A 27805-nucleotide genomic window follows, 5' to 3' on the forward strand; every position below is an offset into this window, starting at 1 on the left:
TACAAGTTCTGTGATAAAAATGAAGAACCATCATGATTTTTCTTTAGCCAAACTTAATATTTAATTACACTTCTAGATTTTGCTTTCAAATCTAGACTGTGGAGAAAAGGGATAGATGGCTTAAACACAGGCTGACCATCTTCTCACTAGTTTTAAAGTCAAGGTGAAATGGATTTATTTTATTGACCTGCTTTGGTTTACTAACATCTGAATGTGGTTTGTATGTAAGACCTGAAAGAATTCGAGGTGTACAATAAGCAAATTTATGTTTGGAAATCACTTTAAGACCCTTCTTTAGAATGATTTTTTTACTCATTATAATGAAAATTATTTTTAACTACCTGTCTTTATTATCTTTTTCTGTCTCATTTTTCAGACCGGAAAAAAAGAACACATTTTTTACAATGAGGGTAGTGGAACACTGGAACAGGTTGCCCAGAGAGGTGGTAGATGCCCGATCCCTGAAAACACTGAAGACCAGGTTGAACAGGGCTCTGAGTAACCTGATCAATCCCTTGCAGGCGGATTGGACTAGATTACCTTTAAAGGTCCCTTCCAACCCAAACTATTCCATAATTCTATGATTCTATATTCACCCAAAATGTTCTTCACCCCTGAAAGAAATAACCAAGTAATTAAAAATTCCCTTTTTCCTAGAAGTGTAATGGAATTCATCTGGGTATTGCAGTGATTTTCAGCAGTATAAAACCCTTAGAAGATTTTAGTGGGTTGCAGGGAAGAACGCAGCTGAACCAATGGTTTGCTACTGTTTCATTTGTTTTTATAGTACTGCAAAGAGCATACCTCAGAAGAGACTGTCTGTACTGTGACACAGAGAGAAGTAATAGCTGAATTTGGAATGGAAATAACTGTAATGATGGTCTGAATGTAATAAATTTTAAAATAAAGAGGTCTGTGGCTTTGACGTTTAATTGCAAGGAAGCAAAGAGGATCCACATACCTGTAATCATCAAAATAACTGTGAAGTAACTGCCTTTTTTCTACTGGAAACAAAGTTGAATAACCCTCATAAAATATTTCAGTGCTTGTAATGGATATATTTATTTGAAGTTAGGGTGGTGTTATGATGGTGATCTGATTTTGGATGAGAGGAAGGCCCCCTTGCGTTCTAACTGACCTCAGACAAGTCTGGGAGGCTAGGGGCAGCCAGGCCAACCTCTCACTGCAGGTTTGATCACCTTGAGGGAGATTGAGACACAAATGAGGTCAAATGCCCTATACCCAAACCAGCTTTTATTATCATAAGTAAAAAATTGTAGTGACAGGATAAGAAGGAATAACAAGACGTAAATCTAGCAAGCAATAGGGATTGAGTTGCAAGAATAGTCACCACCATGGATCCACAGTCCTGGGAGTCCAAATCTCTCGGTGCTTCAACGGTGGGTGATCACAAGAGTGTCCTGGGGGTCCAAATCTCTCAGTGCTTCGGCAATGGCGCCAGGGTTTGTCCTAACAGTCCTTTTTTCCCTGCTTCAAGCGCTGTGGTTTCTGACCACCTGCACGTCTCCACATTTCTATAGTTTGCACATACTTCAGGACTCTGGTCCCGCTTTTCACACAATTGTTACAAGCAATCATCCTTATCTTCTGCAGAATTTCTCACTTGGCCAAGCAATCTTTTGAGACAAAAGTTACACAATTTAGTCTCTCACAGGTGGGTTCAAATGAATAGGCAAGAATTTGAGCAGTAAGATTTGATGAGAATATATGTCCTATATTATTGAGGATGTGCACTGTATGGATAAGACCGAAGGAAAATATGTGCAAGTTTCTGGAAATTAAGTGTGCAAGTTTCTGGAAATTAAGTGCTAGACAAGCAAGGAGGGTATGATAGTTAGTGTGACCATCCAAGTGGCTCAGTATTAGTGTATAATTTATGAGTGTAATAGAGCGTATGAATAGCCTGAACCTTCTAATATTAGATCAAAGATGGGCTGCTCTTTTCAGTCAACCCCATTACTTCTTCATCATTTGTCTGTGATAAAAGGTTTAGTAGTGCCAGGGAAAATCCTTTAATGTATTGGTAACTGAAGAGTACATTGTGACTAGCACTGGAGGAAAACAAACAAACAAAAAACTAACTCTGCTCTAAACTTGAGTTACTTACCAGCTGGTGTGTAGTTAGAGAGCGGATTCAGTGCTGCAATGTACTATTTAAGTGGTATTTGCTCTGTACATTATGTATATTTATGCATTCGAGGTTATGAAGTGAAGTATGAAATGGAAGAATATCCCTTACTCTGTGCACAATAGATTGTTTAGCATATGCTGGTCATAGAACAATTCACTTTCTCATAAATGAATCTGGAATACTTCCCAGAATAGAACTGCCTCTCAAACATGTAACTTTGGCCGACAATACTGAAATTCAAGGAAAGAGTGGGATACTGCTGCTTTGTGCAATGCATTTAGCATTTCCCCATCCTCCCAAGAGATTTTTTTATTGCTTCTTGCTGTTCAGTACTGAGAAAGGAAAAAAAAGTCTTATGTTCTGGAGTTTTATGACTGCAGTAGATACTGGGTCAGGTTTATGTCTAAGTGTGTAATTCTGCTGGTTTTGTTGTGATGAGCGTGTTTGGTCAATTGTTCCAGCAGTGCATGACTAATATGTAACAGAGCAGTTCCCGAGTTAATTGATACTGGAGAAATGAGTCAGATAAAGAGAAAATGAATAGTTTTGAGATTTGCTTGTATCTTCCATCTGCACTCTCCACTTTTATCCTTGTTCTTTTAGTAAATGAATAACAGCTTTTAAAAAACCCACAGTAAATGTGTTAGATTTTTGACATTCATATTAATTAATAAACAGCACTGCTGTAATCCATATCTCCTTCCTGAGTACACATTTCAATTTTCTTTAAGATTTTACTTTTTCATTATATTTTATAACATAAAAAAAAATGAAAATGTGAGAAGTTCTTGAATTTCCTCTGTAAAGATTACTATTTATTTAGTTAAATAGTAGGGAATGTGGATTTTTCAGTGAGTTAAAAGTCTGAATAATTTATTATTTAATTTCTTAAATTTCCTGCTACTTGAGGCCCTCATCAGGCTTGCATAAAAAGGAATTCCAGAAATTAAATTTTTCTATAGAGGAACTTCTGTTATTTTCTCCTAAGGGCTTTCCTGTAGAGACAGGAGAGATGGCATTTAACTCCAGACTGCTGATATCTAAACAAAGTTGTTTAAGCGCAGATGCCTATGTTACTTATGGACTCTATTCAAGTGTTTAAGTTTCTAGTGCAGTCTAGCCCACAGAGTTAATGGAGTCTGGGCAGCTATTCACGTCTCCCTGATGTAAGACACCTATGTTTTGTGAGCTGAAGAGCTTTCTAGAATACGTTTATTTTATCAGGTTCAATTCAGTTGCTTATATGTACCATGTCTATCTTAGATGCTTTAAGGTATCCTACTTGATCTCCAACTGGTGCTCTACTGTTTTGACTATCTTGTAGGTTTATTGAGGTATTTCCAAACATATGCAGATGTCCTGGATACCTGCTCTTTCATGTCTTGTGTGGTTTTGGATGCCTCTTTTTAGATAGCTGGGCACAACTGCATATGACTAAACCTTCACGGTTTTTGCTAGAAATTGATACTCTCAATAATGCACAGAAACCACCATCTGCATACCTCATTTTAAATTTCTATGGTCTAGAGCTGAGTCATGTAATTGTGGTCATTTTCTTGAGTGATGTAAGAAATTTTGAATAAAATTTTCAGAATATTTTTATGAATCCCAAAAATCAGTAAAGATCACCACATGCTGCTCTCTGAAGGTTATTTCATCACCATCAACTGCTGGCATGAGTTGCCCCATCCATGTAACAAACTTGGCCAGTACGAACAACAATGTTCACCCAAAAACCGGCCCAGAATTTTATATATTTAATGTTCAGAACTCAAAAAAAAAAAAACAACCAAAAAACCAAAACTAAAACAAAACCTAACCTAACAAGGACTACTACAATTGTCAATGACTCAGTGACCTCATCAAAAGGGCTAGAGCCTACAAAGCCTTCTGCTGAGTAGTCTCATCAGACACAGTCTCCAAAGTCAGTATACTAACTATGAAGAAATATGAGGGGCAAAATTTCTCTGTTTTTTCTCTTCTTTACAAGCAGTCCAACTCTCATGCTGTTTCTTATACCGGAGTCCTGCAACTTTTCATCCTGCTTCTCCTGACTGCTCCTCTGTTCTTTAAATAATTAAAACTTGATTTTTTTTTTTTATTTTTCCAAGTTTAATCACTAGTTCTCTATTCCAATGTAAGGAGAAGTGTGGTTTAGTCTATTTTCACGTGTTGAGTATGACTTGACTAGAAACTCCTGTTTTCCCTCTCCTAGCAAGTGCTTTAATGGCAATGTGATTCTCCCACTCTAGTTTGCATTAGTTATCACATAAAGATATTTCCAAGTGTGTGCACAAGCAGAACCTGTGTACATAGTGCAATTCATAGTCACAACTAAGACTTTTCAGGAATTTCTCAGAAAATTTCCAGAAGTTTTCTCAGGAACTTTCTTTATGGAGAATCTAAAGGACCACAGTTTGGGTACCTAAATTCCTCTTAAGTCTCACTTTGGATCCATAGTTACTTTTTTTGTCCTAGTTTGGGGGACTTTTTGCATTGTCTGGGGAACTTTTAAGGAAAATAATGGGACAACAAGGAAGATCATACTGTTGTTGTCTCTGCCACCTTGATTCTATAAGTAAAAAGATACTATCATCAAGGCCACATTTTTTTTTATCAATTCATTAAAAAAGAAAAAAAAAAAGAGAAAGAAAGAAATAAAACCAAGTCTATATAAATGATAAAAGTATCCAACTTTGAAACAGAAGAGGTGTTTGCTGTCTATAGTTATGCAGCTATTATCATAGATAATTGTTAATTATCACAGAACTATGTAATTTTTCAATTGTAGACCTTTCTCAACTGCAACTGCTATTTATTAATTCCATTTGGGGAAAAAAAAAAAAAGGAAAAGAAAAAAATAAAAAAGAGATTGCCTACATTAATACAATAGCCTGAAATCTGTGAAATCATTTTGGAATCAAAAAAAAGGTACCAGATAATCTAGCAGACTTGGAAAAAAAAAAAAACCCAAACTTTTGGGTAGTAGTTTGTAAATAGTACTTTTTTTCTTTTCCTTATATACACAAGAAAATGCTTAAAAAAAATCTTGTGAGGCTTTTCGAGAAAAAGAGAAACAAACCTTTTGGAGAAACAAACCAAAATTATAATGAAAACCACATATCACAGTATTCTATTTTTGCATTTATATATACATATATAAAATTACTAATAGTTTACTGTTTAAAATATAGAAGCTAAGACTGTAAACATCTGTTACTATCAACTAATTATGCTAAGCTCAAGACAAAATCAGTCTTGTGGCATAGTGGTGGACAGGTGTATATGTATTAGACAAAGTTTTAAACATTAAGTTTGGGAAAGTGTCTTCACCTAGATGCTATTTAGATACATGAGGGTGGAAATTGGGTTAGTTTGCACCACTAAGTAACGCAAGAGAACTCTGTTGGCTTCAGGCAAGTGCAGAGAACAGGAGGTTTGCCCTAAGGATATGCACTAATTTAAGCTTGCCTTCTGTGGTCAGTGGTTCGCTCCCTTTCAAAAGAGTACACTCCAGAGTATGAGGAGCTTCCTAAGAAATAAACTTTTCCAGATTAAGGTTATCCTTCACCCCTGCAGTTGTGAAATAGAAAATACTAATAACACAAGAGGGAATTAATAGTTCCCAAACTGGTAGGTTAAGAACCAGAGAATGTCTATGCAAAAGAATATCCATTACAAAGTATTTCTTGAGAGTCAGTCTGCACAGTGTTACATTTGGTAGTTATAGTACCGGATTTTTATGAAAAAGAGGTGGTAAATGTGAGGAGTATCTAAACCTCTTATTTCAAGCATTTGTCATGCTCATGCAACTCCTAAGGACATTTAAGAATACAAATAGCCACTCATGGCCTAGGTCATGGTCATGCACAGCAGATGTCATGCACCTGCATAAAATAGATGTTAAGTTCAGGTCCTGAATTTCTGAGGACTATCAAAATAGAAGATTGTTGTGAAAACAGATGTGTCAATTGACTCTGTTGAAATTCAAATTCATTTAGTTTGCAGTTTACATTTTCCTTAAGGCATATAGTATATTCACATTTTCTTCTTGGGTGGGCTTCATTGCACGTAATTTAAACCATCTGAACATTAGCATCCCATCTGAGTTAGTCTTCAAGAACACTACTGAACTGCCCTCATGTGGGTGCCTGGTGCCATTTGTGATATCCTCAGAGGCTTTGGTGTCTTATGAGGGGATTCTGCACCAGCTCCCTGAAGATATCCTGAATACCTTGTGGTATCATTGTCCTAGATACCTGTGAACAAACAGCTGAATCTGTGTCTGAGATTCCTCAATAGTACTGAACACAATATTAATACATCAAAAGAGACAGCCACATGCAGAAGCCCCGTCTCTTATCGCAATACAGGATGAATTATCTTCTGGAGGTACATTTTCCCTCTACTAACAACAAAAGCATCTAGATTAACAATTTAGGTTAGTAGGCAGCTTTTAGAAAGCCAAAATTAGGTGAGAGGATTACCATAGCAATTGTGAAGTATTGCTGACTGAGTATACAGAGGATCCACATTTCTGAAATGAAACACATGAAAATTTGAAGTTCAGGCTTTACTCTTGCTGGACAATAACAACACTTCTCCACTGAAATGTTATGACATTTTGTTCACACTGTTATCTCTTACCAGTGTATCTGCTCACACTGTTATTTGCTGCACCTTAGGCATTATTCCAAACTTTTTTGTGTATGAAAATATTAGAAAGCTTCTCTCTTCCCTAACCAAACTGATAAAGAAACTACAGGAGAGCCGAAAGACTTTTTAAAAAAAATAACATATGCTTAAAAATAAAATATGTAGGAAACAAACCTATGTGACATGATTGTTCAGCAGTTTATAAAGATGTTTTTATTTATTATTATTGATGTTTAAAATTTATTTCTCTAATTTTCCTTGTTCTGAAGTAGTATTGTAATTATACTACAAATACTATAGGATTAACACACTTAAAGTAGTTTGAAGTACAAATGTGAGTATTTCTTAAAATTATTCCCTACACTTTAGTGCAACTTCTCTGTTTAGTGTGAGCCTCAGAACACTTTCCAAATATCTTAATTAATGTAACTTTTTTTCTCTTTTTTTTTCATAACAAAAATGATAGTTTTATCTAGGTTTTTTAAATTCACACTTTGAATTAAAATTGCACAGTATGTTAGCCCTGAGAAACTGTAAAATAAGAACAAGAAGTATAATGCATGGTAAAACATATCTAACAGTACACCTGTATTTGAGGGTTTTTTTGATGACATAAAGTTTATATATTTTTTGATTGTCCTTCTGTTTGATTGTCGTCTTGCTTATTTCTGTCAAACCAGCCACATTATAAAAGGTCCGTTATTTTTAGTACAATTTCTAATTTAAAAAGCAGTATTAGGTTGAAGAAACTCTTTTTCTTTTAATCAATGAATTTATTATTAAAAGGATTATGCAAAGGATTATGACAAGTAGCCCTTTTACAATTGCAAATCTGTATGTTCCCCACAGTTCAAATTCTTTGTTTATTTCTTGATCCTTTCTTACCTAATGGCAAATGTTTACAGGAACTGTAATAGATGAAGATTTTAGTTATTCTTTACTTTGAAACAAGGATGTTAGATTTGACCTTTGTTAGTAAGGTAACAATTTAAAAGTGAAGTGAGTAAAGGGTATAGCAAAGATTTAGTTCTCATTGATCCTTACCGACAGGAACATGGAAACAGGCAATCCGGTACATTTTATACTTTAGTTCCACTACATTTAAACTGGAATTCTTCTTATTTATTTATGAAGATACATTGTAACATGTAACCATCTGGTATTTGAAATCCAGCTTTGCCTGATAATTTTCTGGTGTCTATGTCTCTGGATGGTATACTGAATTATAAGAGATCTGAAGTATGGAGATTTAACAACTCTCTAATTAAAGCTGCAGCATTTGTGCAACAGATGAAGACTATTTCAGAATAAATTAATATCAATAAAAACCAAGAAACTAGCCTGGGTGTTTTGTGGGAAGCTGCCAAAGCAGTCATGAGGGGTAGAATAATTTGCTTAGCTGCAGCAGCAGTACAAAAAGTATAACTTGAGTACCAGTGTAAATTAGAAAAGGAAGCTAATGAGAGGAAAAAAGCAACATAAAAAGCAGGTACCCTAGGACCCTCCAACTTTTGATTAAACAGAGGAAAGCTAAACACTTTGTTGTGAACAACACAGACAATGTGTTAAAGCTTAATGAACAAATGTACTATGAAAAGGGGAATAAATCCGACAAATTATTTGCATATGATTGGAATGGGAAGAGAAAGGAAAACTTTTTTCAGTTTGAGAAACAAGAGACATTGCAACAGAACATAATCCAAGAAATGTAATGAGAGTTCTTGCATGTTCTTTATAAAACAGATTTATCCTAGCTAAATATAGGTCAGAAGGAGATAGACGACTTCTTATCAGAAATTCAATTGCCACGGATTAAGGAAAGAAGTAAGATGAAGTTGGTTCTTGTGGGATCAGAAGTTAACAAGTCATTGAAGATTCTTCTCTCATAAAAACAACAGACCAGATGGAATCACTGTTATTAAAAAAAAGTTGTATTTTTTTTTCTGTTTGTGTGATTGAGAGGGCTTTTATTTATTTGACTTCATTCTCTCTTACATAAATGGAAGCATTAAAATCTGCAATGGAAAAGGTGTTGTATGATAGATCATATATATTTTTAGCATTGGTCCTAGTACAAGAAAATTTTCATGTAGTAAGACGATAGCTTTTTTTCCCTGCTATGTAGTCTGTCATTCAGTGAAATATAAGTATCTTCCTCAACACAGATATTGAGGCTTGTTACCATTACATTTAATGTTATAGCAGCATAAAAGGGATGTGAACATTAGTAGACTGTAATGCAATGTTTTGTAGAATCCTTTTTTCCATAGCATAGTTGAACTATATTGTAGTTTATGACAGAATAAGGAAAAACAGAAAGAAACATAAAGAAAAACATAGGAAAAGAGACAAAAATGGTATATATCATGTATGAAACTGTTGTAAGTACAAGGAAAGCCAAATTAAAAGGTTAGATCAAAGTAAATTTTAAGGAAAAAAAAACATCTGTAGTGTGATTTTCACAGAGTAAATTTTTTTCAAAGAAGTCAAAGGCTTTGAGGAACTTGAGTATTTTAATATCTGCTCTTCCTAAGGGATTGACTCCAAAGTTGAGTATAAAGTTACACTTCTAGAACTTGTCACTGTAGATTTAAATAATTTTCTTGTTTTAAAACTTGCACTCGGTTTACAGTTCTTGTAGGAAGTGTTTTGTGAACACAGAAGCATCGCTGAAACAATTTATCTGAAGATGTATTTCACTTTCATGTGTCCATCAGAAAGTATGGCTGAGAATCTAAACTTAAAGCAAAGCAGATTTAAGACTGCACAAGGGTTACCTCCGTCCATAGATAACTTACTATCCAGATGTTGTGTAGGAGCTGTACACATGAAGTGAATGGTTCATAAGAGACTGCTGAATTAAACCTGGCAGTTGGATTCACTTTAGTTGTCAGTGATCCAGCTCCTGAAGATTCAATTAGAGGTTTGGGTTCAATTAAGCAAAACTTTCATGTGACTGTCCCATGTTCTCAGAGCAGAACTTTATTGCCTTCCTGAGCAATTCTTCATAGGCACGTAAAAGTCATGTCTGGCAGCAAAACTAAATGATTTGACAGGGCAAACAAGACCTTAGTTATTTCAGAAGGGAAATCAGAAGTGTATTTGAGAGAGTTCAGGGCCCACACATGATGTGCATAGTCTTATCTGAGCTGAATGTTGGCACATAGGATGTCTGGTATCTAAGGTCAGATGCAAATAGCACAGCAACATCACTTATTTAATTGTTTTTGGGTCATACTGAGCCAAGTACCCATCTGGAGAGAGGGAGGCAAACAAAGGGCTTGTTTAATCACACAGCTAAGTGTTACTAACACAGGCAAAAACAGTACTAAAATATGGATAGCAGTAACCTTATTAGCCACTAAAATTGCTCTGAATAGAGTAAACCATATTGATTATTAACATTCACAAAAGTCAATGCCCTTTGTTCCACAGAAGAGACCTCAGGGAAAAGAGTATTAAATTATAATTATTGGTCTGACACATCCAGAAAACAGTATCTTGTCTTTCCAAACCCAAGCACTTCATAGCAACAGTGACTGAGACATAAATCACTCAGACCAGTTCTCACCCTCTGCTATCTTCCCGATCTAGTTCTCTCAGAAACTGCACCACTGACAGACCTTATGTGGATGGATTACTTCAAGTACACTATACTTGCCACAAGGTGAATATTGGTGTGGACATCTAATCTGGAACTGAACATAGGGGAAAATACAGCATTCAAGCTATTCCAGCCTTTAATTACCACCAGAATTAAGATCCCCCAAAGGATATGACCACAATAAAAATTTATTCTCTTTAAAAATTTAATGGAAACTTAACATTTTAGTAGTTCTTACATTCTGTTGTTAAGGCTGAACTAATTTTTATGCTTAATGAAGGGACTCAGATATTTTGCTGTGTATGAAGGTTGCGCTGTAATTTTCCTTAATTATCCTAAGCTGGATGTCAAAATGTGACTTCTTATGTTCTATCTAACTGGACCAAAAATTCTGAAAAGTATTAGGCACGAAAACTGAAAATTATAGGTATATTAACGAATAACTCTATCCTATCCATGCGTCCATTGGATTTGGGGAAAGTGAAAAAAACAGACACTAACAAGCATAAATGCCAGTCAAAGCACGTAACCATTCAACTTATTGCTAGAGATTGTCACATACATTTTAGTGCAAGGTATACTTGAGTTTCCCACTACTTATATTAATCAGATCTGATAATATTGTATAATCTTTGTCCTGGAAATTAAGAGAATGGATGACCATTAGTGGAGTTAAAGGATTATGAAGACCTCACCTGCTAGCAAGATGGGAGATGCCAGAAACTTTCAAGTGGTGTTCATATGTTCAAGTAATTTCATATCACCATACTTTCATAGACTTCCTAAGGACTATATGCCTTTAACATTCAAGATGTGCTGACAGGCATAACTTCATAATCTTAACTTGTAGATAACTCTGTGAACACTACTGATTTTTCATGTAAATCTTAGAACAGTAAAGAAAAACTGTATTAATGAGTGGTATACCCACTGAAACGAATAGAATTTATTGAATTCCATGAACTAAGTCTCATATGATTTTTTGATTTCCACTGGTTTCAATGATACCTAAACCAAGCTTTTAAAACCTCAGACCATGTTTAACTGCTCTTCTACTGCACATGTTTGTCCATTTGTGTAAATCTCTCATACTAACTTTGATCAGAGCCATGTAATATACTTGCCTTTCTCAGTTCCTCATTTCAACACACTTCCATAACAGCACTTACCTTAGTTTTTGTAACGAGAAATAATTCTGAAGGAAATAAATCTTCTTAATGTTTATAAATTGTTTTTGTATGTCAACGCGTAAGTCTTGCTCCACTTTATATTATTCTGCCTATTTCTGACAACAGAATGATTAGACGATTTCTTGCTGGAACAGTGCTGGAGCAGTGTCCCCTCAGGGATGCCATCTTATTCATGGTTGGTTGTGATTATTCTCTTCTACTGAAATAATAAAATAAGAAAATTTCATTTCTGTATGTTTCTCTTTTTCACTTGATACTTTTGATTTGTCTCTACAATCGTCTTTTGCTATTATTTTTCTCATTTCCACTAAGTGTTTTTTCTTTAAGGCTTGCCTTAATAAAAAGACCGTCCGTTCCTGTTTTGTTTTTCAACCTATTCCAAAAGACTTCCCCCCAAAATCTCCTTTCAGTTTCAAAATATTTAACTTTTTTTCTTAGTATTGAGGTATCATTATGAAGTCATACTCTTGAAAAGCGTAAAAAAAGATCATATAGTTCTAACATTAACTTTTACAGTATTTTTTAGACTATGCTATGAATGTACCTAATATGAATTAGAGACAGATGAAGTCCTCTGTCACACTAGCAACCAAATCAGAAGCATAAATGCAACAGTATGGCTTTGTTGATTATTCTTTAAGGAGAATGAAAATATTAAAAAATAGAAATATACATGTATGATAAAAATAAGATCAATGTTTTTGTCTTTAGTTTAAACAAAAATATTATTTTCTATGAGTATTTTGTTGGTTAATATATGGTCCATTCATTATGAAACAGTTAAGAGACAGAAAGTTCTCTAACTGAAACATCAAACTGAAAACAGTACATCTGAAACAGATTCATATAGTTTTGATAAATAACTCATAACTTTTGTAAAAATAGAAAATCAGAAATGGAGTTCATTATTTTATAAATAGAGAGAAATTAGATAGCATATTTAACTTAACATAATGGACACAAACAGCAGATTGTTTTTATAGGTCTGAAAAACTTTTTCAGAGAAACAATTATATTGTCTTAGTATAAATTAGGAGATCACCAAAAAGTTTACATCAAATCAGATTTGATATAGGGATTTCCTTCTCCCTCAACTTAATTGAGCTTTCATGAACTAATTTATTTTCAAGCATCTGAGGTTATTTAAGTGAAAATTTCTGTGTGTTAAATAATTTTATTATTTTCTTTATATTGTAAAAAATAAATGAAAATATTTTTACTTCATAGGTAAGAATATATATATATTTCCTAGTATTAATGTAAGTATGATCAGAATTGAGCTTTAAATTAATATTTCACATTTTCATTTATTTAAGAAAATGATTCATTGATCTGAAAAAAAAAATTAAAAGAATATATGCTAATAAAATTCTGATTTACTGTACTTCATTTTAATCTTCTAAAAAAGAGTCACCAATTGCTGAGTTACAACACTTATTTAAAAATGTCAAGTGAGAATCTAATCAAAGTTTTGCACTTCTGCATCAAGAAAAATATTCTCCTTCTACAACATCCTCCTAACAGCTGAAACCAGGAAGAAAAGGAAAACAGTGAAACAAAAAACATTCTTCATTACTGCATGTTACTTTTCCAATAAACTTTGGCATATCTATTCAATAAAATAAAGCAAAGCAGAGGCGAGAAAAATACTTTGGTAAATAGCTGAAGATGCAGAATATTCTAACACTGATATTTCTACTCCCTTGTTATTATTCTGACTTTCTGAAGGGAAAGAATGGAACATGAGTTGAGGTGGAAACACAGTAGACTACATACATACATAGACTATAAACAAGTAGTCTTTACTAATATTCCTCTTCAGGGTACATAGAGGGAAGGGGAAAGATTATCTGGGCTGAAGTTAGATGGCAGAGACCCTAGAAGATAAATAATTGTCTACAGATAAGTACCACTTAATTATTGTCATAATATCTCCCAGTATTACAAATATATTCTAGTAGATATATAGAACTCTTGGACTTTGTACAACTTTGAGTTAGGAGAGGAGAAGATATAATGTAATTTTTCTAATGTCAAGGGGTATTTTACTATTCACTGAAAAAAACGGTTTGATCCAAGCTGCGAATGTTCGCTGAAAAAGAACAAGGTTGTCTGCCAGTAAAATCTATCCAGTGCTGTCAGTATTTATAACTAGTTAATATTTTTGACTGAATGAGGGATTTATTCAGTGTGGAATTTCCTGACCTGCCACATTCATTGTTGTGATGAGAATCATGCTGCGTACCATTGGCCACCTTGCGTGCTTCACCTGACAAAGTCTGGAAGGATGCTTCACAGCAATGAGAAGCAAGGCTGGGAAATTTACAGTAATCTATTCCCTTAAAAGGAAAAAAATGCTTTTAATGTGTCTTTTTTTTTTTTTTTTTTGAGGGAGGAGAGAGGCAGGTCTGTTTGCTTTTTTCTAGATTTTACTTTAGAAGAAGGAGTATCAGCTGGCTGAGCCCTAAAACACGTACTGTGCAGTTCCTTACCTCAGCAGGGGCTCCGTGAAGTACATACCTCCTTGGAGTAAAATACATAAATAAATCTCCCAGTGTTTTCTGAGACATGGGAAGAACCTCTCTACAGCACTTCTGCCTGGAAGGCTTCAGCATAGCCTTTTGTCTACAGGGTGGAGCTACATGAAGCCAGGGAAAAGAGGTGGAATTAAGGGCTAGAGCACTGTGATACTGGTGTGTACCTGTAAGAGACATGCCATGGGGCTGACTGCTAAGGAAAAAAAAAAAAAAAACCCAACAAATTAGGAAAAAAAATACTAATAGACTTTGAAAGAAATTATCATTAAATAGACATATACAATGAGAAAGTCAGATTTGTACTTTCAATATGTATGAAAATTAATGTGAGGTGAATTTTCTGTTTAATTCACAGGTGTACTGTTACATTTTCAAGCTGGTATAACTGTCAAGTTCAGCATATGCTGCTGTTCGTAATTTTAGGAGTCACTGGCCTCCTGTACTAGTTTTATTTCTAACATTGAAAGGTCTGATTCATCACTCTATTATTCTAACTTCAGATGTACTGCACTTTCACTAGAGTAAAAGTGGAACAGTCTGGCTTAAATCAGGTTCCACTATATTTTCAGTATGATGAAAATGATAGAAAATAGCTTTTGTCCACTTCAACTCTAATGCATTCTCTTTCTCTGGGCAGACCTGAGCAGTCTCAATTTCTGTCAGCTATAGCTTGCTCTGGACTTTTTAGAATCAGGTTTTATGTTAAAAACATTTCAAAAATCAGTTCTGGTTAGTAAATAAAAATTTTTAAAAAATTAAAAGAGTGAAGAAGAAAGAAAAACATATGCAGAGTAACGGTGATGTGCCATAGAAACTGCTCTGCTGTAAAGGAGTTAATTTGAAAGTTCAAGACAGCTGTGATTCTTTCTGTCTGCCATATCTCTTTATTCTTGTCAGTCCACTCTTGCATGGCAGAAATTTCTTTCCACAGCCAATGCAGTGTGACACATTTTTCTCGCTGCTTAGCAAGTGCTTTTAATCTATATTGTAAGATATGTATGGTGCTACGAAAAATCCTGTACTTCTTTTACAATGAAATTCCCTTTACATTACAGATTAAGTCAACATTAAGATACAACAGTTTAAAAAGTAATTAGGAGTGAAAATTATGAACTTGCATAGTTTTATGTGCTATTTCCTCTAAGCTATCAATTTGATCTATTTTTAATTCTTCCCTTAATATGCTAAAGATGTGAGTAATGCCCCTACTGCCTTGAGTTACACTATCATGTGTTACCCCCATAAGAAGTCCAACTTCAATAAAAAGTACCTGTGCAAGTAAGGTTGAAAGTCTTCTCTAGAGAAGAAAAAAAAAAGCGGTTTCAAAAGGTTTCTTATACATCTGATATTGCTATAGCATAAAGCTTTTGGTATCTGTAGAAAACAATTATTTGTGAAGGTATAAAAGTTATTTTTAAAAGAAAAAAAAAGCACTGTAAATTTGGAAAAAGTTAATCATCCTCAACAGAACTAGTCTATATTTATACCACTATGACTGTTGTTAGAATTTATCCTCATCTTATTTTATAAGTAACTTACCTAATTCTGGTCCACTTCTCTTTCATGTAGCCATTTTAAAAAATTTGTAATATCAAAATCCCAGCTCTTATTTCAGATAAACTGGTATCATACATCAGATTTTAAAGTGTAGGTAGATGCCTAGAATATTAGTGAGGCCCCAATAGTATTTTCAAAAGCCCTCAGTCTCCATTGAAACTAATCAGCATTGAAAATTAGTCTGGAAGCGAGACTACACTCATGTGTGATGAGATTATAGAGTGACGTTTATTTTCCCTGTCTCTAAAGCAATGAATTTTTATTTATTCCATGAAAAGTAGAGCAGCTGCAAAAGGAAACACTTAAAAAGATCTGTACTCTTTTTTATCTGTCTGCTGCCTACAAAATAAGGTAAAAGAATCAAATTTGAAAAACCTTGTAGAGGAAAGCAATAAAATCACAAGGCAGGAAGGACAACAGATTAGAAGGAACCTGACTGTTCAGACTTGAAAACAGAGCTGTCTTTATGGTAAGGGAAAAGGACAGTAGTAGTCCTGTTCCTGAACTGTTTATTAATTTTGCCCTAAACAATTGTTGGATAAAAAAGAGACACAAGTTATTGTGGAAGAGGTAAGACCCCTTTTTAAAAAAAAAATTGTGCAATTTTTCTACAAGTGGAAGATGTTTTGCTCTTTGCATTTTTGTTTCATAGAGGCATCTAACTGTACAGCTGAAGTGTAGGCACCCAGCTTCAGGAGAGGAAGAGTTCATCAGCTATTTCCTGCAGGCAGTCTACTTTGGCTATTATCCATTCTATGTTTGCATCCCATCACTTTTATTTTTGGTATTTTCAGGCAAAAATTCATGTGTCCAGCTCAGTGTTGTAAACTTCGCTATCAAAATAAAGCCCACTTTTTTTGATGATGAGTACTTTATTGTCTTCGAAACTAATCATCATTGGAATAGGGATAAACCCGTGACTTCGGAATTAAACCTGAAACAACACCACCAATAGGAAACTTATTTGACATTAACATACCTAAATTTTAGTCAGATCACTTAAATCACTGTGTTGGGTTTTGGTGTTGGAGGGGACACAGGGGTAGCTTTTGTGAGAGCTGCTAGAAGCTTCCCCTTTGTCCAGCTCCAGGATGGACCCGCAACTGTCTGGGGCTGAGCCAGTCAGCGACAGTGATAAAGCCTCTGTGATAACGTAATTAAGAAGGGGAAAACAAAAAGCAGAAGTGTCAGCAGAGGCAGGGAAGGTATGGGCCACATCCTCAGCCTCCTGCTGGGTGACTGCCTGCATCAGCCAGGTCTGACCAGGCCCAGCCCAGAGGTGTGGGGAGAGGAGCAAGGAGATGTGAGAGAAACAACCCTGCAGACACCAAGATCAGTGAAGAAGGAGGAGGAGGAGTAAAGTTACTCCTGGCAGAGATTCCCCTGCAGCCCATAGTGCAGCCCATTGTTGTGGTTTTGTTAGTGAGGGGGGGCCTAAGGTGGTAGCTTCTGTAGGAAACTGCTAGAAGTCGCTCCCCTTTGTTCAGTGGACTCGGCCAGGCCTAGGGCGGACCTGTTGCTGGCCAAGGCCAAGCTGATTGGTAGCAGAATGTTCCGTGATAACGCCTCTGCAATAACGTATTTAAGAAGGGGAAAACAGAAAAAAAGAAGAGAGAAGAGAAGATGTGAAGAAGCTGAGCGGAGGCAGAGGCGCAGACGGGGAGGTGCAGGCCTCAATGGCCTTGCAGGCCTCACCCTCTGGCCTCTCGCTGGGCAGCCGACTGGGCCCGACTCAGTCCAGCCCGGCTGCAAGAAGTGGAGAGGAGATGAGAAGTGAATAAAATGTAAAAAAGATCCTGAGAGACATCTACCAGCCTGTTGTGAGGAACGGTTGCAGACGCCAAGGTCAGTTCAGAAGGAGGGGGAGGAGTAATGCGGCTCCTGGCCAAGATTCGCCTGCAGCCTGTGGTGACGACCATGGTGGAGCAGGTTGTCCCCCTGCAGCCCATGGAGGTCCACGGAGGAGCAGAGATCCACTTGGAGCCCATGAAGGACCCTGTACCGGGGGAGGTGGATGCCTGAAGGCGGCTGTGGCCCGTGGAGGGCCCACTGGGACAGCTGTTCTGGAGAGACTGAATTCTGTGGAAGAGATGACCCACGCCGGAGCAGTTTCAGGAAGGACTGTGGCGTAGGGGTGGAACCCCACAATGGAGCAGGGGAGGAATGTGAGGAGTTCTTCCCCTGACCATGAAGCAGCGGCGTGAAACAACATGTGATGAACTGACCACAACCCCCATTCCCTCTTCCCCCCCTGTGCCGCTCTGGAGGGGAAGGTAGTAGAGATAATGTTAAGCCCGGGAAGAGGGAGGGGTGGAGGGAGGTTATCTTGTTCTCTGTCTCATTATCCTGCTGTTTGTAGTAATAAATGAATAGTTTTCCCCAAGTTGAGTCTGTTTTGCCCGTGACGGTAACTTTAAGGATTTCTCCCTGTCCTTATCTCAAACCTCGAGCCGTTTTTCCTTATATTTTCTCTCTCTGTTCTCTCAGAAGGTGGGGGGAGTGAGAGAGAGACTGCGTAGTCTGGTCCTGATCGGGGCTGAACTACGACACCCATGCTGAGGCAGGCCCATGGAGGAACAGAGATCCACCTTCAGCCTGTGGAGTACCCCATGCCAGAGCAGGTGGATGTGTCCAAAGGAGGCTGTGGCCCCTTGGGACTCCCACTCAGGAGCAGGCTCCTGGCAGGACCTGTGGACCCATGGAGAGAGGAGCCCGCACAGAAGCAGGTTTGCTGGCAAGACTTGGGACTCTGTGGGAGACCCACACTGCATCAGTTTCTTCCCGAAGGACTGCACCCTGTGGAAAGGGCCTGCACCCCAGCAGTTCATGAAGAACTGTAGCTCATGGGAAGCACTCACACTGGAGAAGTTTGTGGACAACTGTCTCCCATGGGACACATCCCATACTGGAGCAGGAAGGAGTCCTCTTTCCAAGGAAGAGGAAGCAGTAGAAACAATGTGTGATGAACTGACCACAACCCCTATTCCTTATCCCCCTGTGCCACTTGGGAGGCAGAAGGTAGAGCATTCGGGAGTAAAGTTAAGCCTGGGAAAAATGGGAGGGGTGCAGGGTAGGTATTCTTCTCTTACTATCCTACTTCTATTTGATTGTTAAGAAATTGAGTTAGTGTTTCCCAAGTCGAAACCATAATGATAACTGTTAAATGATGCTTCCCTGTTCTGATCTCAACCGATGACCCCTTCCTTGTATTTTTCTCTACTCTCTCTGGAAGAGTGAGTGAGTGTCCGTGTAGTGTTTAGCCTGTGGTTTTGGCTGGGCCTAAACCACAACAGTCATTACATTTTAATAGCAATTTGATAAAAAAAATATACAATCTGTGACAGTACAAGACTGCCAACAAGCACTGCAAGTCTGTAAGTAGTTGATTCAATGCATGTCATCACAAATCTGCTGTGCAGAGACTAAATTGAAAATGTTTTATACCTGTGAGATATATTGTGCCTGCAAAATATTGTTCTATATCACATGTACAGTGAATCTGTTGCTTCAAGGACAAATAAAATGACTGAACATGTGCTGTTTACTGAAGAGTTGCTGAGTATGTCATTTTGCCATTTTGCAAGGTTTCTGGACATCCAAGAAACAGCATGATAGATCATTGGTCAGTGCAGCAGGGCAGTGGATTATCAAGAAAAGCAACACCTACAAAATAAGTGGTATTGTCAGGTGAATCAGTGTATTAGTCTAAAATTACCAACAATATTTCTGTACACTAATAGTGAGAGTGAGTCTTTCAAAAATTATCCAATTTCATAGCTTTATGCATGTCATTATTTCCAGTAAACCTTCCAACTGGTCAGAACAGCACTAAGGAAATAAACAGAAGAACACTCCTTTGAAAAACAAAACTCATCAGTTCATAGCAGCACAGAAACCTCTATTTATTCACATACATGGGGGTCTGGATTAAAATGTGTTTATATTAAAGTAATCATTAACATAATGCCTGCATAATACTTGCATACGTATTAACATAACCTACATAGGTATCCTTGCTTTGATGAAGAATTCACTTTAACTTCTTCTACCCATCTAAGAAATATTCCTGTTTATATACTCAAAGTAGTCAAACATTTCAAGTCATGCATGTGGAGATCACAAGAAGAAAATCATAACAAAATAATACATAGTAATATTAACAGACAAAACAAACAGAGAAAAACAACAAACAGAAAGCTGATTAAGAAAAGCAGAATTTGGATGAAGAATGAGAAAGACAAGCTATCATAGTTTAGCCCCGCTCAGGACCAAGCTACACAGTCTCTCGGTCACTAACTCCGCCCTCCAAGGGAATGAGGGAGAGATAATAAAAAGAAAAAGGCTTGAGGCTTGAGATAAGGACAGGGAGAGATCCTTAAAGTTACCATTATGAGCAAATTAGACTCAACTTGGGGAAAACTATTTATTTATTATTAAAATCAAAGCAGGACAATGTGGAAGAGAACAAAGTAACTTTCCCCCACCTCTCCTTCTTCCCAGGCTTAACTTTATGTCAATTACCTCTGCCTCCTTCCCCCTGCCACAAGCAGCACATGGGGGGAGTAGAGAATGGGAATTATGGTCAGTTCATCACATGTCACTTTAAGCCACTCCTTCCTCCTCGGGGGAAGAACTCCTCACACTCCTCCTCTGCTCCAGCATGGAGTTCCTTCCAGAGGCTACAGTCCTTCATGAACTGCTCTGGTGTGGGTCATTCTTCCATGAGGTGCAGTTCCTCAGGAGTTGCTGCCCCAGCATGGGCCCTCCGTGGGCCACAGCCTCCTTCAGGCATCCACCTGCCCTGGTGTGGGGTCCTCCACAGGCTGCAGGTGAGAGCTCTAATAACAAACTAATTTTGCACTAGAATGAGTAGATAGGGTGCTAGAATGGATGGTACTTTGAGAGACATGGGCCCATTTGTAAGTTTCTATACAACTAAATACAGACAACTGTCAAATATAGTTATATAAGAGAAATGTGAGATTAAAGTTTAATATGATCAAAACTTTTCAAAGTTCTCAGTGAATTCTATATAAAAATGGAGGGAGGAAGGGAGGAAGAGGAGAAAGTAGGAAATATCAGACACAAGATATTTAGAAATTAGGTAAAATTTGAAAGAACTGAGACAATGAAAGCTGTTTAATACTGCTAAACAACTGTAATTTTGTTGTTCCAACATTATTGGTTTCAATTCTGTCTTTAATTATGCCTCTAATGTCTTCTGAAAGCCTTTATTTTAAGCAATTTAAGATTTATATGTAAGGCCTCTGCACTGCAATAAGTATAGCCTTGGAATGTTGGGGTTTTTTTTTTTCGTATATGTATGTGCGAGACTGTGTGTGGGTATAGATGTGCATGTGATTTATGTATAAATTTATCTACAGACCAGGACTCTATTGGCTATTAAGTGCTGAAAAGTCACTACACTGACATGCCACTCTTATCTTTTTTCATGAGAGCTATAAACACTGTGGATTATGACAGCAGAAAATAAATCTAGGGTTAGGACCGAAACTGTACTTACACGACTTCACATCAAAGTAAGTTAGAAAGTTGCTTTGCTATTAAAGTGCAATAACTTTCTCATCTAAATGCTATATTTTCATTACGTGTTTCTTTAATGTACCTAAAATTAAGCATACTGGCTCCGTGTGCTACATCCATATAAATGGTGATGTAGCTATTTATATTGATACTTAGAGTGAAAAATCTAACTTTACTTGTCTATAATATGAAAGTCTACATCTGAAATACTCTCCCTAAAAATCTCTTTATAGTTCCTCCAAGTGAAGCAAAGAGGCATTTTTAGGAAGCAATTTGTTCATTCTATTTTAAGCTGAGATTAATTGTTCCTTACAGTCGATTCTTTCTCTCTCTATAGTACCATAAAGAAATATATTAAGAATGCTTAGGGAAATTAGTTTCAGGATAGATATTCAGAAGGAGATGTCGACATTTAGACAGAGGAAGTCTGCCTTCAGATTCTGCATAGACAAACATAACAGAAAAGGCTGTGATAGTTAAGAAAAGTGCTTCCAATTCTGTCTTTGCTTTTTAAGTAGGAATGCCATATTTGAACGAAGATTTTTAGCTAACAAAGCACTGCAAATCTGTTAATGAAGAATGCTGCCTACAGGACATGTATGTATGTTTTTAAAGGACTCAATGTGACTCAGGTTTCTAAGGAAGCATTAATTGCTTAAAAATGTTCTTTGGTATAAAATTATTTTATCAACTGATTTTACTGCTTGGTTTCAGTTATATTTTCCTCTTCTTGAGACAATTTAAAGTTACAAAAAATCTTAAGATTATATAATTTAAGTCTTATTGGATGGGATTCAGTGAAAGACACTTACACATTCATATTTATATCTGAGATAAGTTTCTGAACTTCCACTATGACCAGTGGGAATGTTGGAAGTGTAAAATACCTGCATCTAAATTTAGGAATATTAAATTTTGAAGAGTATCTCATGAATACTTTGTCAGAGATTAAATAAAATTCTAGGTTATGACAGATGACACTTCACCAGATTCACTATTCTCTATTTCTAAAAGCCATGCGGGCCACAGTACCTGGATGTCTAGTGGTCGGCTCAGAGTTTTTAAATGTCTGGAGTTGTGTCAGTAAGTTAAGTTAGTTTGTGGAGTTGTTTGCCACTGTCCCTCTTTATAGAAATTAAAATTTCCTAAGAAGTACTTTTTATTCCTTAACATCATTATCAGTTTAATAAACATTTGTCTAGAAAATTTTCTACTCTCTTTACCTGTGTTCATGACCAGGTACATTTTAAGAAACAAACACAGCAAACTAAGTAAATCATTGTTTGTGCACATAACTTCCTGTTTTAATTATACAACTGTGATTTATACTTCTGAACAGAAGTGTCCACAGTTTTTCTGTTTTTTTCTTAAGAAACACTTAGCATTTTTCCCCAAGTTAACTAAAGATATAGCAGTGTCACTTTAGATCAGAAAGTATGCCTACAAACAGATGTTTGTTCAAAAAAAAAAAATTAAATTAAAATAATCAACAGAACCTTATAGCATCCTTCTAGTACCTAAATGGGATCTACAAGAAAACTGGAGAAGGACTTTTGATAAGGGCAGGTAGTGACAGGACAAGTGGTAATGCCTTTAAATGGAAAGGGAGTAGATTTAGATTAGATGTAAGGAAGAATTTCTTTACTGTGAGGGTGGTGAAGCACTGCAACAGGTTGCCCAGAGAGGTGGTGGATACCCCAGCCCTGGAAGTGTTCAAGGCCGGGTTGGATGGGGCTTTGAGCAACCTGGTCTAGTGAAAAGTGTCCCTGCTCAAGACAGGGGAGTTGGAACTAGATGATCTTTAAGGTCTCTTCCAACCCAAATCATTCTGTGAGTCTATGAAAAGGAATGATGTTCAGATTTCCAGTTTTGTTCACATAATAACACAAATCCTTTAACTGTGACAATTCAATAGTAAATGTATGTCATATAAAGGTATGTTTTATTGTACAGTGAATTGAGAGCACAGCAGGAGATGTGCCACTTGCAGATACAGGAATGAAACACTGGTGATAGCTATCAACAGGTGCCTACTACAAAGTGAATAAAAAAAAATCTGGCTTCTAACACAAAGCAAAATACAAAACAAACTCTACAGCAGTTCATTAGTAAGTATTCGGCAATGGCGTCCTGGGAATGGTTTACTTCCCTAGTTTTTCAAGTGAAAATTAAAGCTTTTGAATCTCCAGTTGGCTATATTCTTTTCTGCTGTGGAGTTTCATGATTATTCTAGTTAAATTGATTGTTAAAGAACCAAAAAAAAACATGGGTACTCTTTCAGAGAGATTTTTAATTTTGTTTTATCTATACTGAGAACCACTCTGAGGTATTCTGAATACTACATACCCAAGTTGTATAATTTATAGGAGTTATCGCCTAGCTAGCCTCTACTTACATAGAGTATATTTAGTGACTTAATGTGCTGCTAGGTGTATCTAAATATCTAGGTGCAATCACGTAGTCTAGATGTAAGTGAGAAGCAAATCTTCCATACCTACAGCTGTTCTGTAGGCTGTCCTACACTTTAAAATTATGTCAAACTTTTATTTTTTTTTAATCTTCAGAAGATTAATAGTTTTTAACTTAAAATTCCATTTCAGAAATTATGCAGGGATAGCAAATAAATGAGTTTTATTGCCTAAGTACAACACACTTTTGATACTAGAACAACTCATTCAGATTCTTTAGTGATGGAATAAATGTCTTATTGCTACTCTTGGCTGTATCTAAAGAGTATTGTCCTCTGTCCTACCTCTCTTTTCCATAGGGGTTATCAAGAATATGTTTACAGAAGTCAGCAACCTGATAAAACTACTCTGACATAAGAATGAAGACCAAAGAAACAGAACTGCTTCAGTTATGTGAAAATACCCTCACATTCATATATGTTCATCATTTCAGCACAAATCGTATGCTCTTTTTCTGAGATAGTGAGGTATACTGGAGATAAGCTAGCTTCCTTCAGGTGTGTCAACTGAAGACTACACAGAAAAACTATAACTCTATTCATGAATCTTAATTTTAAAATACCTTAGCTGAAATCCCTTTAACAGTTGAACTTCTTCTTCTGCCAAGGGATCTGACTAGCATAGTTACTATTAACAGTGTTAACTTTTACAAATATCAAATAAATATTACCCAAAATAATATTCCATTCACCAGATAAATCACTGTACAGGTGCAGATGCATCTGCTATCTGAATTAAAAGTGTCATGGGAAGCAAGGGAAAATATAACACTGACTGGTATCATTGGGAGAGGAAATCCACTTGAACCTCACTGGCATATGTTTTCGTTACTCAGACTACTGATTAGTGTGTCAGAAGCCATTCATCTGTATTCTGTACTTGTAGCTGGAAAATCCCTCTTTCACAATTTAGTCCATCAGTTGTCCCTTCTTTTTTTTCAAATGCCCTGTATTTCAAATGATGTTTGAAACATTCAGATAGCTTACACAAAGGGGAGCCAAACTAGTAGAAATAGCTAAAAAACTAGATTAGAACTTAAAATATTCTGGGACCTTTAACTTCACCAAGCGAAGAGCAGATTGCATAAAACATTGCCACAGAAGGGGATCAAAACTCTTGTCCTCCACAGTGACTCCATCCTAGTTCTGAAATAGCTAGTTTCCAGGCACTGCACCCCACTGGCTGCTCCAGATAGCAGGTTAATGATAGAAGAATATGAATAGAAACAAGCTGGAGACTGTCCTCTAACACCTCTTCCTTCCTTTTTGCTCTCAACGCAATACCAAAGAAATGGCAAATGGTCTGTGCCTCTTTAGCACTGAAGGCACACACTTTGCAAAGTTGAGCTGCTTTACTACTTCTCACCTGACAATATAACTTACTGTATATATGCCAATATAACCTTTGAAGCAGAATCTTGAGTATTACAGTGGTCACGGTCTCCCCCCTGTCACATAGGTTAATATCTTTGGTCCCCTGTTTCATCGTGTACTTTGCTCTAATAAGTTCCTCTCAGTATCTACATTGACTACAACCTTTTTTATTTCATTTCTGCAGATAGCACTTGTAATTTAAGACACCATCTTCAAAGGTCTTGCTGATGACCTCAGTAAGCACCTCAGAAGGTGATTCCTCAGTGCTCCTGTGCTTGGAGATCTATTAAACCCCAGTCAAATTAATCTTAGCTTCTAATAAAAGAGAACTAGAATGAACCAACAACCTAGGGAACAATTCTGTGTCATCATACTATCCACAGACTATCAGTTTGTATTTTCTTTTGATGTGTTTGTTTTTTTTTTTTTACACCTGAAATGCTCAGTGCCCTTAAATGAGTCTTATCTTCAATTATTCTTTAAAAAAAGCCACGCATATATAGCCAAACATAGCAGTGCTTCCCATACAGATGAAGCACCTCTTTAATTTCTTCCTTCAGAACAGATATGAAGAGTCATTTTATCTCCAGGAAACTAACCTGCTTCAACGATACAGTATGTTGTTAAAGATTCACGCAGGGTACAATTAGGAAAGAGAGAAATAAGAGATACCATGCTCAGGATCAAACTTGATGCATTCCATTTCCTAGCCTGTGAAAGCTTCAGGTGGACAAATCTGGAATAAATATTTTTTTATCTGCGTATAAACAGAACATGGTCTTACAGATTGCCTTCTAGAAATAAGAGACTGCATTGCTAATATTTTTGAGACAAGTGTTGCATCATATTCCATAATTGACATATCTGCCTAGAGCTGTGCAAGCTTACAGATTGTATTTAAGTTGGGGTGCATGTGAAATAAAACATGGGAAAAGAGTAGAATACTTTAAAAAGTCTGCTGCTTTATTAACTTTTAATCCAGTAATTAGAACCAAGCATTGTGGAATCATCTTTGAGAGGGTTCAAAAGACTCAAATCTTGTGCAGGATCAGGTGCTACAGTTCTGTTTCAAGCAAGTTAAAAAGATAATTATCTAGCATGTATTACCTAGGCCATTTAAACAGGCACTCTTCAAAGCTTTGGTGTCAGCCAGACAAGCAGCACTTCGGCAGGTACAGGCTGATCTTCTGGAGGCTGGCTGCATGTATCAGTACTGAATGACCTGTGCCCAAGCTGGAGCTTTAAATAGTTTACAAGTTTCATAAGACCGTTCCCACGACCCAATCAATTTAATATTGTGGTATCAGAGCTGGACAAATGGGAAAAAAAAAAAAAAAACAAAAACCAGCTGCACTCTCTTGTCACATCAGACATTTGGTCTTGCACTTAATCTCCCTAATGAATTTTGCTCTTGGAAAGCTTAAGGGATCAGATGAAGGATGTGCAAATCCACAGAGATCTTCATTCTTCACCCACCCCCTCATCATGTTTAATATACCAAGCCCTGAAGCTGCCATCACAATTCATCTGTCAGCATGCCACCTGGGCTTTGTAAACTTCAGCGGGTATACTGGATCCCTGCCATAATTCAGCAGGACCACTTAGGCCTCCTCATGACTATGGGGAAGTAAAAACACACACACAAGAAGCTTAAAAAAAAAAAAAAAGTAAAAAAAGCAGAAGAAAAAGGAAAAATAAATCCACCCACCCATGTACATGCACTGCAGGAAACAATTTTACATTTGGGAAGAAATCCTAAATAACATATTTCCACCTCTTTCTTTTTCTGAGAATCCCTGAATGAAAATGAATATCACTTCCAGAAAAGTGATCAAAGACAAAGTAGCAACTCAAGATGGCTGAAGACTGGAGAAAAGCCTCAAAATCTTTCTTCAGGGTGAGCTACCAAATTTCACACTTCTGTTCAGTGTCATGGTAACCTTCAAATACATATGCAGAAGCCCAAGACAGAGGAAAAAGAGGAAAAGAAGCTCCTGTGTCTAGGAGAAATTCACACATTTGAATGGGATGAACGTTATCATTCTTGCAGCAGTAAAGGCTGACACAGTATGAAGAAGCAGACTGATGAACGCCACAGAATGCCAGCTACTGAGATGGAGTACGAAACAGATATCTCTGATTTAGTATTTGTAAAGAAATTTTCAGCCATATGGCACAACGTAGCTTACTTCAGAAAATCAGTATGGCTATCAGAGCATGTCCTCATGCCTCATCTTGTAAACTTTTCCTGTTACAATTCTAAACAGCATTAGTTTTGATACTGTACTGAGTTGAATTGAATAAATTGTTCTCCACAGGCTAGTTCCAGAGTTAGCTTGATCAGTAATCACTTAAGACTATGTGCATAGTTCTCCATCCTGAAAAAAATTATTAACCAAACATTAAACCAAAAAGTTAGTAACATTCCAGCAAGTTTTGTACCAACATTGGGTTAATGAGTTGAGAGAAAGAAAGGAAAAAGTGGTAAAAAGAAAGGGAAAGAAGGTAAGTGAACATAAGAAGGCAAGTGAACATAAGAAGAATGACAAAATAGAGAAGTCTTCCACGGTACACCATCTGGAATTTAACCAAGTCATACATCTGGTAAGCCCATGGCTGAATAGGAACATTTTCTTCTTCAGCAAAGCTGAATGCCACGTTTAGCTTCTTAGCAGGGACAATGTACTTACTATTACATCTTTAATAGGGTGGATTTTTTTCCTA

The sequence above is a fragment of the Chlamydotis macqueenii genome, chromosome 1 (genome assembly GCF_036417535.1).
Source record: "Chlamydotis macqueenii isolate bChlMac1 chromosome 1, bChlMac1.mat, whole genome shotgun sequence".
Classification (NCBI taxonomy): domain Eukaryota; kingdom Metazoa; phylum Chordata; class Aves; order Otidiformes; family Otididae; genus Chlamydotis; species Chlamydotis macqueenii.